Source organism: Hyla sarda, chromosome 2 (genome assembly GCF_029499605.1).
Source record: "Hyla sarda isolate aHylSar1 chromosome 2, aHylSar1.hap1, whole genome shotgun sequence".
Taxonomy (NCBI): domain Eukaryota; kingdom Metazoa; phylum Chordata; class Amphibia; order Anura; family Hylidae; genus Hyla; species Hyla sarda.
This window is the reverse complement of record NC_079190.1, coordinates 86,251,528-86,267,894: the sequence shown is the minus strand read 5'-3', so window position 1 is coordinate 86,267,894 and position 16,367 is coordinate 86,251,528. Positions and strand designations below refer to the sequence as shown.

General features: G+C 40.5%; 1 protein-coding gene across 9 annotated transcripts in view; it reads right to left on the bottom strand.

Annotated features, from left to right (window-relative positions):
- The window catches only part of RBMS2 (RNA binding motif single stranded interacting protein 2), a 167,939-nt gene that overhangs the window by 52,252 nt on the left and 99,320 nt on the right, over positions 1–16,367 (bottom strand). Inside the window, exon 1 of one of the 9 annotated variants that reach the window (XM_056562407.1) lies at positions 2,403–2,667. The exons of 7 other annotated variants lie outside the window; for them this stretch is intronic. The gene's annotated coding sequence lies outside the window, so the exon portion shown is untranslated. Of the gene's footprint in view, positions 1–2,402; positions 2,668–16,367 lie in introns of those variants that run through there. One more of the 9 variants, XM_056562408.1, reaches the window with a different exon arrangement.

Genomic DNA, 16,367 nt, shown 5'->3' with positions numbered 1-16,367 from the left:
GGTTTGGTATCATTGGAATCGTACAGACCCGTAGAATGAGGTAAACATGTCAAGAAAGAACACTACGCACTGTAAAGCAGATGCACATCCAAACAATGTGTAGCCATCACATATAAAACAGACATTTAAAAAACAATTAAAAGTATCCCATACAAGAGACACCACTAGAGATGAGCGAACTTACAGTAAATTCGATTCGTCACGAACTTCTCGGCTCGGCAGTTGCTGACTTTTCCTGCATAAATGAGTTCAGCTTTCAGGTGCTCCCGTGGGCTGGAAAAGGTGGATACAGTTCTAGGAGACTCTTTCCTAGGAATGTATCCACCTTTTCCAGCCCACCGGAGCACCTGAAAGCTGAACTAATTTATGCAGGAAAAGTCATCAACTGCCGAGCCGAGAAGTTCGTGACGAATCGAATTTACTGTAAGTTCGCTCATCTCTAGACACCACAAACAAAACTAGAGGGGGCCAGACGCTCTCCCTCCTGGAGCACGGAAAAAAATCACAATTTAAAAGTCAATATCCATAGTACAAGGAAATTAGAATGTACAAGGTGACTAGTGTCTAGGTACATAAAATGTCAAATACAGTGGTCCCTCAACATACGATGGTAATCCGTTCCAAATGGACCATCGTTTGTTGAAACCATCGTATGTTGAGGGATCCGTGCAATGTAAAGTATAGGACAGTGGTCTACAACCTGCGGACCTCCAGATGTTGCAAAACTACACCTCCCAGCATGCCCGGACAGCCAACGGCTGTCCGGGCATGCTGGGTGTTGCAGTTTTGCAACATCTGGAGGTCCGCAGGTTGTAGACCACGTTTAGAGGAAGTTGTACTCACCTGTCCCCGCCGCTTCGGACCGTCACCGCTCGTCACCGCTGCCCTGGATGTCGCCATCCATCGCTGTTGCCGCGTCCCCGAGGTGTTTCCGACGCTCCGGCAAGGCCTCTACTTCCCCGGGATCCTAGCTCTCCGTCGCCGCCATCACGTCGCTATACACGCCGCTCCTGTTGGATGACGGGACGGCGTGCGCAGTGATGTGATGACGTCGATGGAGAGCGCCGACGATGCAGGGGATCCCGAAGAGGACGCACCGGAGCCCCGAGGACAGGTAAGTGATCGTCAGTGGACCACACGGGGCACCGTAAACGGCTATCCGGTGGCAGCTGAAGCAGTCTGCGCTGCCGGATAGCCGTTTATGCGATGGCCCCGACATACAAAAGCATCGTATGTTGATGCTGCCTTCAACATGCGATGGTCTCTGAGAGGCCATCGCATGTTGAAATGATCATATGTCGGGGCCATCGTAGGTCGAGGGTATAGTAAACAAAATTTCCATCCTGAAGCAAAGCAAATGCCCAACCAATTCTAAACCTGAACGCTGTGGCGTTTCAGAATGTGCCCGTGTTCCACATGACCCCCCGCGTTCTGTTGAAAATTTTGCCCCACAAAATTGCGCAATTCCATATTCTGCCATACATATAATGTTTTTTTCTGGCTTCATAATGCATCATATGATACAATAAAGTACACCAATAAAAGTACAAAAAAAAAAAGTGCAAAAAATAAGCTCTCACACAATGCCATTGGACGAAAAATAAAGTTAGAGGTGTCGGAAAGTCGCTATCCAAAAAAAAAAAGGATTTTATTGTGAAGAGGAAAAACATAAAAAAGTGTATAAATTGGGTACTGCATAATCGTAATAATTGCCAAATTCATAATGACCCACAGAATGAAGATAACATTATTTTTACCGCACAGTGAATGCAATTAAGAAAATAAAAAAACTTAAAATTTTGTAATTTTTACAATATCTTGGCGTTTTTCACAAAAAAAGTTGCCTGTAGCAACAAAGATGTACCACTAATATAAAGTACAAAATGTCACAAAAAAAACGTTCTCAAAATCGCTTAGCTCAGACAAAACATTTCAAAGTTACCACTTAAAGACATAGGTCAGCTTTGAAAAATAGAGCCCGGTCATTAAAGGGGTATTCCAGGGAAAAACTTTTTTATATATATCAACTGGCTCCAGAAAGTTAAACAGATTTGTAAATTACTTCTATTAAAAATCTTAATCCTTTCAGTACTTATGAGCTTCTGAAGTTAAGGTTGTTCTTTTCTGTCTAAGTCCTCTCTGATGACACCTGTCTCGGGAAACGCCCAGTTTAGAAGAGGTTTGTTATGGGGATTTGCTTCTACACTGGGCGTTTCCTGAGACACGTGTCAGCAGAGAGCACTTAGACAGAAAAGAACAACCTTAACTTCAGAAGCTCATAGGTACTGAAAGGATTAAGATTTTTTAATAGAAGTAATTTACAAATCTGTTTAACTTTCTGGAGCCAGTTGATATAAAAAAAAGTTTTTTCCTGGATAACCCCTTTAAGGTAAAAAATTTACCGGATAAGCGTCACTGACACGAAACAGTCTGTTGCTCCTTTGCTGCACTCCTGCATGCTGCTTTGGCCGCTTTCTCTCCCTCCCTGCATCGGGTGTATCATTTGTATGAGACTACTGAAGTTTGAATAAAGACCAGTTATTTATGCTGATCTACAACTGGTGAGTGCTATATAGTTTAGTCTTCTTGTGTTTTGGACTTGTATTTGATTCTATATTTCATATGAACTCAGCGCCGCAGTCTCTGATTCACTTAGGTCTCATTATCCTGTCCAGAGTTTGTATTATCCACAGTGCCTATCCAGTCCCCTCACTGCCTATGACATCACATAATACCACTTGTGTGACGTGCGGCAATTAAAGAAATGCTGGCTAGATATGTTTGTGTCTGTATATATATATATATATATATATATATATATATATATATACACACATAATCTATGGTCTGTTATGGTAATGATGGTGGTTGTCAGTTTGTCAGGGGTGTGTCTGAGGGTGGGCTAAGGGTGTGTCTTAGGGTGTGGATAGGGGCGTGGCTTGGGTTTGGTCTCTAGCCCAAGGTCTTTTGAAGACCTAGCAACGCCCCTGCCTGGCAGTATGTTCAACATTTAGGCCCTGTCAGCTAACTAACAGTAGCCCCACGTTACACCAAGGACAATGGAGGATATTTATCAAAATCTGTGCAGAGAAAAGGTGGCGCAGTTGCCTATAGCAACCAGATTGCTACTTTTATTTTTCAGAGGCCTTTTTAAAAAATGAAAGAATGAACCTGATTGTTTGCTATAGGCAACTGCACCAGGTTTTAACCCCTTCCCGGCCCATGACATACATGTACATCATGGGTCCGGTGGGCGTACATGACGGGGGGCCCGCGGGTCGGGTCCGCGTTATGACCGGGAGATGCCCGCTTCTATCAGCAGCTGACATCTGCAGGTAATGACGGACTTTGGCGATTGTGCCGAGGTCCGTCATTTAACTGGTTAAATACCATGATCTATACAGATCACAGCATTTAAACACTAAATGCCGCTATTCCCTGGTGTCTAGTGGTCCCATAACCCTCCCGCGATTGCATCGCTATGGGTTGCTATGGAAGCCCGAGGTCTTACCTGCTCCTCCTCGTCTTCCCTGGCTCTGAGATTACTTAGGGCACCACAGATTTCATAGATCAATGTAATCCAATATGTAAGCCATCTGATGACGGCTTATGATAGGCCCTAGGGGGCCAAAAAATGTGAATAAAAAAAGTTCAAAATTATTATTTTTTAAATATAAAAAAAATCCCTCCCCTAATAAAAATTCAAATCATCCCCCTTTTCCCATATTTTTTAAATTAAACACTGTACAAACAAAAAAAAACATATTTGGTATCGCTGCGTGCGTAATTGTCCGAACTATTAAATTATAATGTTTCTTATCCTGCACGGTGAACGGCGTAAAAATTCCATGCGCCAAAATTGCAGATTTTTGGTTACATTACATCCCAATTTCTTTTTTTATAAAAAAGTGATAAAAAAAACAGAACTATACAAAAGTGGTACCGTTAAAAACTACAGCTCATGGCGCAAAAAGCAAACCCTAAAACAGCTCTGTAGGTGGAAAAATAAAAAAGTTATAGGGGTGAGACCATGGTAATTAACAAAGTTGTTTTTTTATGTTTCAAGGTTTAAATTTTTTTTAACAATAAAACTAAACACAAATATACAAGTTTGGCATCATTGGAATCATACTGACCCATAGAATATTTATGGAATGTCAGATTTACTGTATTTTGAACTCCGAAAAAAAAAAATTCCCTACAAAATTGTGCAATTCCATGTTTTTTTCAATTTTCCCTGCGTATAATTTTTTTCTGGCTTTGTAATAAATTGTATGATAAATACAACTTTGTCAGTCGAAAAAACTAAAAAGTTATGGGTCTTAGAATGTAAGGAAGAAAAAACATGAGCCAGAAATCAAAATTTGCCTGGTCATGAAGGGGTTAATAAATCTCCCCCGAATGAAAATTTCCATACTTAATTATTACATGAAGCAATCCTTCATTTTATTTAACCGGTTATCCTCAGGATAGGCCATCAATATTAGATTGGCGGGGTCCAACTCCCTGTACCACCACAGATCGGCTGTTTGCAGGGGCTTGTGTGGGCACAAGCCCTGTGGCTCCTTCAAACAACTGAGGTTAAGAAATAGTAACTCAGAAGACCGAACCAATATGTCAATCACTTTATACATCCAACATGTCCAATTTTAATCATACCATAAACTTTGCAGGTATCATTGAACATACAGGACGAGCCATATCATTGCTAAGGTCTAATAGATTACTTATAATCAACCAATCAGAAATAGATCCCAGTAGGAAGGTATTGGCTCCAAAATCAACTCCAAATTGGGATGTCTTCTACTGGAATTTTGGGCCCGTTATATCAGAATCCAGACCTACTGGAGGATCCTCGGGCACCAAAGCAGGCCAGTCTTGCCATGGGGCTGGGCCATAGTGGGTGAAAAGGTAGCAATCACAACCGCCCTATTGCCTAAATAGGCCCAGACTCCTGTCCCAGATAGAAGACATCAGTATTATAAATGGCACTTTTCATTTTGACATGTAGACATAATAAGTGATAATAAAGATGACACAGGCTCTATATAGTGTATATACAGTTTAATCCATAGGATATTCCACACACTGACTAAATAGCAGATTACTAAGTAACGTCGGCCAGGGGTCAAGCAGAAGGTTCTGCCAACACAGCCAATAACGAACATTTGTGTGGATAATCCATGTACCTATGGTAACAAAAGATTGTTTAAAAAAATAACATTTATTGGACACGCTGAAAAAAGTTTACTTGGCAGAATATTCTAGAGTATAAACTGCACTGTGCCAAGAATTTCCTATGTAGGACAATGCAAATATTGTATCTAAGCACATTACATTACATTTATTTCAAGAGAACCCGTCAGCGCATTTTAAGGCAGAATCCAGTAGTGATGGGCACGCTGTGCCACTTATGTGGAATTATTCTGTGTATTAGCTTAACTAATAGCTTATTGGATGCAGAGCGTTGTGAGGTTCGGAGTCCTGAATATTCCTCAGCTCCTGTCTTCTCCTGCCCCCGATAGGGAGAATGCGTTCAGTCAGTGGCGGGAGGACACGGGCAGCTTATGAATACACCGGACTTCTAGTTTAGCCAAAATACAGCATAGTTCTATATAAGTGACACATGGATGAAATACATTTGTCCATCACTACTGGAGGCTGCTATCAGGTAGGTTTTCTTTATCATTAATTCTTTTGTGCCAATAAATGTCATGTCACAATGAGACAAGGCACTAGACAACCTTTCCTGGTAAGTTTTATCCTGCAATCCATGTACTAGTTTAGTATCTTCTTTGAACTCTCTCTAGAGTATCTATATCCTTCTGGAGGTACAGTCTCCAGTACTGCGCACAATACTCCAAGTGAGGTCTCACCAGTGCTCTGTACAGCAACATGGGCACTTCTCTCTCTACTACTAATACATCTCCCTATACACCCATAAGCACTTCCCTCTTTCTACTGCAAATACCTCTCCCTATACACCCAGGCATTCTGTTAGTATTTCCAGCTGCTCTATTACATTGTCTTTACCTTTAAAGGTCATCGCTTTCATGCTGCGTCAACGTGCAATCTCTGGTGGCTTCTCTGTGCCCCAACAGCCTTGATTGATAGATCATTTACTGTTTGGGTATGGGGAAAGACCTATCAGTCAAGGCTGGAGGGGCCAGGAGAAGACACTGGGACCACCCTGATGACTGGAGGTTTAGGCAAGATAAAACTGATGACTGGTTCCCTTTAAATCTTCTGAAATAGTGACCCCTACATGCCTTTCCTCAGATACTGAGGTTAGGACTGACTATGCTCTTGGGATTTTATGCCCAAGGTGCATTATCTTGCACTTATCCTCATAAAATTTTAGTTGCCAGAATTCTGACTATTCCTCCAGTTTACCTAAATCCTTTTCCATTTGGCGTATCCCTCCAGGAACATCAACTCTGTTACCAATCATTATCAGCAAAAACACCAATACCTTTCCATCAAGACCTTCTGCAATATCACTAATAAAGATATTAAACAAAATGGGTCCCAGTACAGATCCCTGAGGTCCCCGACTGGTAATATGACCTTGTGCTGAATATTCTCCATCGACTACAACCCTTTGTCATCTGTCCCTAAGCCATTGCCTAATCCACTCAAGCCACTGCCTAATCCACTCAACAATATGGGAGTCCAAGCTCAATGACTGTAGTTTATTGATACATTTTCTATGTAAGTCAAAAACCTTACTAAAATTTAGATATGCGATGTCCACTGCCCCTCCGCCATCTATTATTTTAGTCACCCAATCAAAAAAATCAATAAGATTTGTTTGACATGATCTCCGTGAAGTAAACCCATGTTTCTCATCTTGCAATCCATGGGATTTTAGAAGTTCCACAATCCTATCCTTTGGTTTCCATTATGGTTCCATTCTGGTATGGTTTCCATTGGTTAACTTTTTCCAGTGGGCAGGAATTTATCATGTGTGATTTGTCGCACAATTTGTCTCAATTGTACACCAGCCAATACCTAGTTTACAAAGCTGGCTGTGGACAATGAAAGAGATTTATCAAGGGATTTAAAGGGGTATTCCAGGCAAAAACTTTTTTTTATATATCAACTGGCTCCGGAAAGTTAAACAGATTTGTAAATTACTTCTATTAAAAAATCTTAATCCTTCCAATAGTTATTAGCTTCTGAAGTTTTCTGTCTAACTGCTCAATAATGATGTCCCATCCCGGGAGCTGTGCATGATGGGAGAATATCCCCATAGGAACTGCACAGCTCGCGGGACGTGAGTCATCAGAAAGCAGTTAGACGGAAAACAGCAATTCAACTTCAGAAGCTAATAACTATTGGAAGGATTAAGATTTTTTAATAGAAGTAATTTACAAATCTGTTTAACTTTCCGCAGCCAGTTGATATATATAAAAAAGTTTTGGCCTGGAATACCCCTTTAAGAAGCTTTTTTTGCTTACAAAAGTCGAACAAAAAATCGCAGGTGAGACTTTTTGTGTGACTTTTTTAAACTTTCATTTTCACAGGCACGGTGGGACAAGCGGGTTGGAGATGTACAGGAAGGTAACAAGCTTGTAGTTGTGCGGCACAGAGGGGGGTGTGTGTTAGATGGGCGGGCGGATGACAAGCTTGTCACCCGCCTGCGCCGCATGACTACAACTCCCAACATGTCCTTACTGTAAGGGCATGCTGGGAGTTGCAGTCATGCAGTGGGGGCAGGTGACAAGCTCATCTCCCCCCCAGCCCTGCTGCATGACTACAACTCCCATTATGTCCTTACTGTAAGGGCATGCTGGGAGTTGTAGTCATGCGGTGCGGTAAGGGTGGGAAATGTGCGGCTGGGTTACAATAAATGTATTAACCCATTTTCCTTGTTTTTTTTTTCCTTCTCATTTCAGATCCGTGTATCCTGTGTTTTTTTTTTTTATTTAATGTTAATAAAATCGTTAACGAGGGCTTGTGAGGGAGTGTTTTTTTTTATTAAAGTTTTTTAAACATTTTTGTTTATTTACTTTACAGGCTTAGTAGTGGAAGCTGTCTTATAGACAGAATCCATTACTAAGCCAGGGCTTAGCGTTAGCACCAAAAATAGCTAGCGCTAACCCCCGATTATTACCCCGGTACCCACCACCACAGGGGTGTCGGAAAGAGCTGGTACCAACAGGCCCGGAGCATCAAATATGGCGTTCCTGGGCCTAGGCAGTAACAGGCTGGTGTTATTTAGGCTTGGGAGGGCCAGTAACAATGGTCCTCGCCCACCCTGGTAACGTCGGGCTGTTGCTGCTTGGTTAGTATTTGGCTGAGAATGAAAATATGGGGAACCCTATTTCCTTTTTTCATAAATAAATAATAAAAGAAAAACGCATAGGGTTCCCTGTAATCTTTATTCTCAGCCAGATACCAACCAAACAGCAACAGCCTGATGCTACCAGGGTAGGCAAGGACCATTGTTACTGGCCCTCCCCAGCCTAAATAATGCCAGCCTGTTACCGCCTAGGCCCAGTTTTTGACGCTCCGGGCCTGTTGGTACCGGCTCTTCCAGACACCCCTGTGGCGGTGGGTACCAGGGTAATAATCAGGGTTAGCCCTAGCTGTTTTTTGGGCTACGTTAAGCCCTGGCTTAGTAATGGATTCTGTCTATAAGACGTCTTCCACTACTAAGCCTGTAAAGTAAATAAATAAAAAAACACATTTAAAAAAACTTTTATTCCAAAAAAACACTTCCCATAAGCCCTCGTTACAAAATGTTGTTAATATTAAACAAAAAGACGCTGGTCATTGTACTCCACCGAATCTAAAGTAGCCCACAGGATAGACGGATCTGAACTGAAAAGAGAAAAAAAATGGGTTAGTACATTTAGGGGGGAAAAATTGGTAAAATGTAACAAACACACACATTTTTTTGGTTTATGTGTGCTAAGAAAATGGTATTCCAAAGTGATTTTATTGGTTTTTGCTTATGTGAGCCAAATTTATCAACCCCTTGTGATAGTACGATAAATATGTCACACATAAGCAAAACCAAAACCAAAAAAATAAATGCCTACAGAACTTGTTTACCAAAGCAAACAATGATACATGTCCCCCCAATATTTTTAATAAGTCACAGAAAAAGTTGCAGAGGAGGAACCAAACAAAATGGTGTTCTAAAGTTTAATAGATAAATCCCCCATTGGTTATCATGCCAATGGTCCTTCCTTGGATTTTCTGCGCTCTGCTTTCTGCTATATACTGTCTTGCAACCACTTGAGACTCCTTCTGCAATGAGATTGGGCTCCATAAGTTTTATGCTTATTTATGTATTGCAGGAACTGTACAGTGTAATTTTATTCTTTGAGTATTACAGGAAACACTAGGTACATGAGATACAAATGAGGCAATGTGCTATAAAAACCTTCTGCAATTCTGTTTATATGACAGATCTCATTGAAAGATGTTTCCCATATTGCAACATATAATTTTTATTTTATTTTTATGTACTAAGTGAATATGGGGGGGATTTATCAAGGGTGATGTAGGTGAACCATATTTTTACACCCTTATTTTGTGTGGTGGAAATGTGTACGTTTTACTAAATGTATTAAATGGTTGCATGTCATGTGGTATATTTGGTGCTAGTACTTTTTTTTTTTTTATTACACTTGAGTACCCCACTTATATGGCTCCTCTGCAACTTTTTAACTCCTTGTGCCAAAATGTGAGATTTTTTACAAATGCTGTCCACTGCCAGGTCTGGGCTAGGGTAGATTTGTGACAAATTGAGGGCTTTGCAACATATTGTACAACAAGTCAACACCGCAAAAATTGGGTAAAACCAATAATAAATTCCAACATATATATTTTTTATAACAGTTTCTATACATAATGATGGGGGAACCAATGTGCCTATGTTTTTAAAATACTAACTTATCCAACAGCAATACAGACCATACATAAAACATACAATAACTGTGAAGTTTATACTTGAGAAAAGGGGTTTTGTTAGGGCAGACATTGAAGTCATAAGCGACCGAAGTAATCCCCATGGATTGTCACTTCATCTCCAATCAGCAATCTCTGATGGCGACATGGTTGTCTCACTGTAGCTAAGGTGGAGCCCTGCTGCCTCTTCCTACTGGTGATTTTGGGGGTTCCTGGTGGGTGGACCCCTTTTCGATCACACATTGACAACCTAGCATACTATGTGCAAAAATATGGAATATAGAAAAGTGTCAGCAAAACTGCGATGGAGGCATCAAAGTCAACACTGGAAGTTGTAAGAAGATCCCAGCACTCACCAAGTTGGATGATCCCAGCACTCACCAAGTTGGATGATCCCAGCACTCACCAAGTTGGATGATCCCAGCACTCACCAAGTTGGATGCAATAAGTGTTTATTCACATCTGGTCATAGTGGTAATACAGACAGTACGTGTTTCGGCGCAGCAGGCTAAGGGAAGACCTGCTGTGGCAAAATGCATACAGTCTGTACCACAACTATGACCAGATGTGAATAAACACTTCAGGTATTGCATCCAATTTGGTGAGTACATGAGCAAAATTATAAAAAGAATGTTAAGAGACAGCACTGGAATTCCCTGTTGTGCCAGTAATCATCCAGAAATGCTAGTCCAGATATGCATACAATAGATACTCCAGATTACAGCACCGAACACCGGAGACTGAGGATACTTGATAGGATATAGCTTTATTGGCTCCCCATAGTGCAACCTTTCGGCATACAACTGCCTTTCTCAAGCATTGCTTGAAAAAGGCAGTTGTATGCCGAAACGTTGCATTATGAGGACCCAAACAAGCTATATCCTATCAAGATCCTCAGTCTCCGGTGTTCGGTGCTGTAATCTGGAGTATCAATTGTGAGAAAAAATATAGTTGTTATCTGTAATAGACGCCAGTGTACACATGCCTAAAAATGTCTGGTTTTGTGTACATATATAACCGCCAAACTGTTTTCAACGGTAAGGATATTAAAGGGGACACCGCTTGTAAGGAACACTTGGCTTTCAGTCTTGCGTGCTGCAGTTTTCACTTTGTAACATTGTATAATCAGAATTCATTATGTCAGAAACTGCAGGGGTCAGCGGTTTCTCTAGCTGCAGTGTTGGTGTCCCTCATCCTAACCAAGGGCAAGTCTATAGCACCAGATATAATAGTACTGCACATATTATTATTATCGTAAAATGTACATGTTGGCTTATAATCCCCTTTATCGGGGCAGAACACATTTGCACATTGTGATGTGGGTGCTTTGTATCACAACATACAAGATGTATAGGAACAATAAGGCTGGGTTCACATATGTCCGGCAAATGTAGACATAGCTTGTAAGTTTGTGCTTTTCCGACTTTATTCCACACTACAGAAATAAGAGAACATGTTCTATAAAGTGTCATTTAATGTACAACATTGGTCTTCAAACTGTGGACCTCTGGATGTTGCAAAACTACAACTCCCAGCATGCCTGGACAGCCGTTGCAACATTCGAAGATCCACAGTTTGAAGAACATTAATGTACAAGATAATAATGTATTTCTTTGGTTATCTTGAAATTAAAATGAACGTTCCAGTCCACAATCCTAAATAAGACATCAATATCTAAATGTGTGCTAGGGGCAGGTTGTAAGAGTGCTTTATGACTGGTGCATTCTGAATTAGGGATCGACCAATATCGTTTTTTTAGGGCCGATACCAATAATCGGTGGAGGTTAGGGCCGATAGCCGATAACTTATACCGATATTCCGGTATAAGTTATCGGCTATTTATGCCCCGCGCGACACCGCTGCAGATCATTGATTTAAAGCGTGCGTTTTAAATCAGTGCACTGCAGTGGCTTTTGCGGTGCCATAGACCGCCGCCACCACCCACTACTCTCCCCCTGCCTGTCCAGGGGTCCTGAGACCTATCACCGCCACCGGCCTCCCGACCGGCCGCACCACCGGTCGGAAGGAAAAAGCTGATGTTGTTCCTCCGTTATCATCCTTTATTACCAGTTACATTTATCAGGTTTTTAACCTTTTTTTGTAAAGCTGTACTGAGCATGCTCAGTACATAAAACGGATGTTAAAAAACCTGAGAATAACTGATGATAACGGATGTTTTTTTTTTTTTAAACATCCGGTTCCCATAGACTTCATGTTAAATTTCAACGTCCGGTTTTTCACCAAATTTTTTTTGCCGGACCAGAGATTTGTGCATGCAAAAATAACTGAAATTAGTAAAATTGGACATGCCTGATGCAAAAGGGTGTTCAAAAAATCCCATTGACATGAATGGGATTTTTTGCCGGCCGATTTTTGGACTTTTTGCCGGGAGTAATAACAGAGGTTTTTGCAGGATGATACCTGTAGTGTGAAAGGGGCCGTAGAGGGACAGTGTTGTGGTGCTGTGTATCCTCATGACAGTCCATGTCATTGAGTTCTTTCATCCCACCCTATAAAATGTATGTACAGTATGCATTCTCTATTGTGTTTGTATTTCTTTAGTGTCCCAGGAAAATTACCATGGTGGTATTTAAAGCTTCGTTTCGAATTAAAACTTTTTCGTACAAGTTATAGTTTATTATTATATTTGAATTCATGTAATTATGTTTTATGACAACAACTGGATCAATATTTGCAGTCAGTGTAGTTACGTCTCCACTTCCTCTTGGACTGCTGTTTGCTTGCTCCACTCGATTTCGGCACCAACCCTAATTGTGGCTTTCTTTATTTGCACTCTCTAAATGCAAAGAAAATACATGTTATGGTGTAGTCTGTGTTTGGGTTCTAGCTACACTTTTATGTGAATAGTCATTTTCACTCTCTACTCTCAGTAAATGAAAAGATCGATTGTGGTCTTTTGTAAAATGTCCCTCCTTATTCCCTTTGTCTTTTTTAGTACTTGTATCTCCTGGACTGAAGCGATTTCTTACCTTGGTACTTTTATCAAAAAGGAATGGAATGGCAAAGAGGGAAAGATGGATTTCTAACAGACGGCTGCTATATATAGACAAACATTTTTTATAGTAAAAAGATTTTACCAAAAAGGGTGAAGAATCTAATATCTGATCTACTTCCTGTTGTTTATGTAACAACACTGGCAAAGCTGAGCACTACATGCCAGGACCCCAAAGCCACGATCCTGGCCATCTCTGGTCTAGACAACATGTTTTTTATTTGTCAGTGTGTATAAGGACAACCATGTATTACTGTGTAGAACCTTAATATATGGCAGTGTTTCCCAACCGGGCATGCTGGGAGTTATAGTTTTGCAATAGCTGGAGGCACCCTGGTTGGAAAACAGTGATACAGTCATAGCCGTAAATGTTGGCACCTCTGAAATTTTTCAAGAAAATGAAGTATTTCTCACAGAAAACGATTGCAGTAACACGTTTTTCTATACACATGTTTATTCCCTTTGTGTGTATTGGAACTAAATCAAAAAAGGGAGGGAAAAAAAGCAAATTGGACATAATGTCACACCAAACTCCAAAAATGGTCTGGAGAAAATTATTGGCACCCTTTCAAAATTGTGGATAAATAAGATTTTTTTAAGCATGTGATGCTCCTTTAAACTCACCTGGAGCAAGTAATAGGTGTGGGCAATATAAAAATCACACCTGAAAGCAGATAAAATGGAGAGAAGTTCACTTAGTCTTTGCGTTGTGTGTCTGTGTGTGCCACACTAAGCATGGACAACAGAAAGAGGAGAAGAGAACTGTCTGAGAACCAAAATTGTGCAAAAATATCAACAATCTCAAGGTTACAAGTCCATCTCCAGAGATCTAGATTTGCCTTTGTCCACAGTGTGCAACATTATCAAGAAGTTTGCAACCCATGGCACTGTAGCTAATCTCCCTGGGCGTGGACGGAAGAGAAAAATTTATCAAAGGTGTCAATGCAGGATAGTCTGGATGGTGGATAAGCAGCCCCAAACAAGTTTCAAAGATATTCAAGCTGCCCTGCAGGCTCAGGGAGCATCAGTATCAGCGCAAACTATCTGTCGACATTTAAATGAAATAAAACGCTATGGCAGGAGACCCAGGAGGACCCCACTGCTGACACACAGACATAAAAAAGCAAGATTACATTTTGCCAAAATGAACTTGAGAAAGCCAAAATCCTTCTGGTAAAACGTCTTGTGGACAAATGAGACCAAGATAGAGGTTTTGGTAAAGCACATTATTCTACTGTTTACCGAAAACGGAATGAGGCCTACAAAGAAAAGAACACAGTACCTACAGTGAAATATGGTGGAGGTTCAATGATGTTTTGGGGTTGTTTTGCTGCCTCTGGCACTGGGTGCCTTGAATGTGTACAAGGCATCATGAAATCTGAGGATTATAAATGGATTTTGGGTTGCGCTGTACAGCCCAGTATCAGAAAGCTGGGTTTGCATCTGAGATCTTGGGTCTTCCAGCAGGACAATGACCCCAAACATATGTCAAAAAGCACCCAGAAATGGATGGCAACAAAGCACTGGAGAGTTCTGAAGTGGCAGCAATGAGTCCAGATCTAAATCCCATTGGACACCTGTAGAGAGATCTTAAAATTGCTTTTGGGAAAAGTCGCCCTTCCAATAAGAGAGACCTGGAGCAGTTTGCAAAGGAAAAAGTGGTCCAACAATCCGGCTGAGAGGCGTAAGAAGCTTATTGATGGTTATAGGAAGCGACTGATTTCAGTAATTTTTTCCAAAGAGTGTGCAACCAAATACTGAGTTAAGAGTGCCAATAATTTTGTCCAACCCATTTTTGGAGTTTGGTGTGACATTATGTTTAATTTGCTTTTTTTCCTCCTTTTTTTGGTTTAGTTCCAACACACACAAAGGGAATAAACATACCGGTATGTATAGCAAAACGTGTTACTGCAATTCTTTTCTGTGAGAAATACCTAATTTGCTTGAAAAATTTCAGGGTGCCAACATTTACGGCCATGACTGTATATGGCATTGAGCGGATGAACATTTCTACATTACTGCTGACACTGCATATGTTATTTTCTAAGTAAAGGTGAGGCATTACTGACTTGTTAGTATACTCTAAGCAAGGCGGCTTCTTACAGAATTTTCCCTTCATTTCGCTCTATTAAAAATATGTAAATTTTGGAGGTAATGTGTTTTTTTTATTCACACTAAGCAATAGCATTTTATTTGTTACACATAAAGCCCGGCTGACACGCATAAGACGTATAGGCAACTTTTATTCTGTATTTCAGTGTAAACAGGGTTTTTCTTTATTTTGTTTTCTATATAGTGACCAAACTGTAACAGTAAACCCATACCCCCCGCCATCCCCCCCCCCACAAGCTGTGATCTCCAAGATGTATTTATATTGAAAAATGATATATATTTAATAACCCCCATAATATTACTAGTAGACAGAACAATAGGCAACACGACAGACCTATAACCATAAAACTGTGTAATCTGATTTGTGTAATTATAATTGATGTGTAAAGGTCTGTCTACTAGTATTATAATATTATTAAAGGGGTTGTTTGGAGTTTTACTTCTTTTTTAAAAGTAGTCAGACTGGGTTGAAAACTAAAAAAAGCTGTACTCATCTTTCCCCACTGCTGCCATTCCAATAATGTCTGGTTTGTCAGACAACCCCTTAAAATATATCTCATTCCTCAAATTTTGTCCTAAAATGAAAACCCTAAACTGTTAAAGCTGGTTATTTTCTCAAAATTTGATTTCTTTGGGTATGAGTAACCTGCCAGTGCATTTGATGCCACAGATATTGCAGTGTCTTGGTGAGTTGCCCCTGTCATTTCTGTTTCCTTTATTACTAAGCGTAGGATGTATATTTCAAGAGCCTAGAGGGACAAAATGCTTCTGAACAGGCTATACTGACACATGGCAGAAGAAATCCATACACACGCTGCAGAAAAAAAACATTCAAAAACATAGAATGTATTTGTATTCTATTCACACAATGGGGTTTATTTACTAACGTGATCCTAACTCTTTTTTCTCGGGTTATACACCCAAATTGTGCAATTTGCGGACAAAAAAAACCAAATCCTTCGCTCTACAAGAAAAACCCGAAAAGGGGGCATGGCCTCGGGATAAAGGGGGCGTGGTCCCGACAATGAGACGTGTCCCTGACAGTTTTGAAAAATTCCAACATATTTGCTATGGTTTCTACAGAAAATGATGTAGATTTGAGCTGGGAAAAACCCGACAGATCAGAACAGTTGTAAAAGAAGAAAAATGTAGGGAAAAGTGCAAAATGTAGGGAAACATTAGTAAATACCTTTGGAAAATACCTGTCGAGAATCAAAACCCACAAAGAAAACTACACTACACTCTTAATAAATATACCCCAATGTTTGGTGTGTTCTTTTACAAAACAAGTACACATGAGGGACTAAAAGATGACATATGT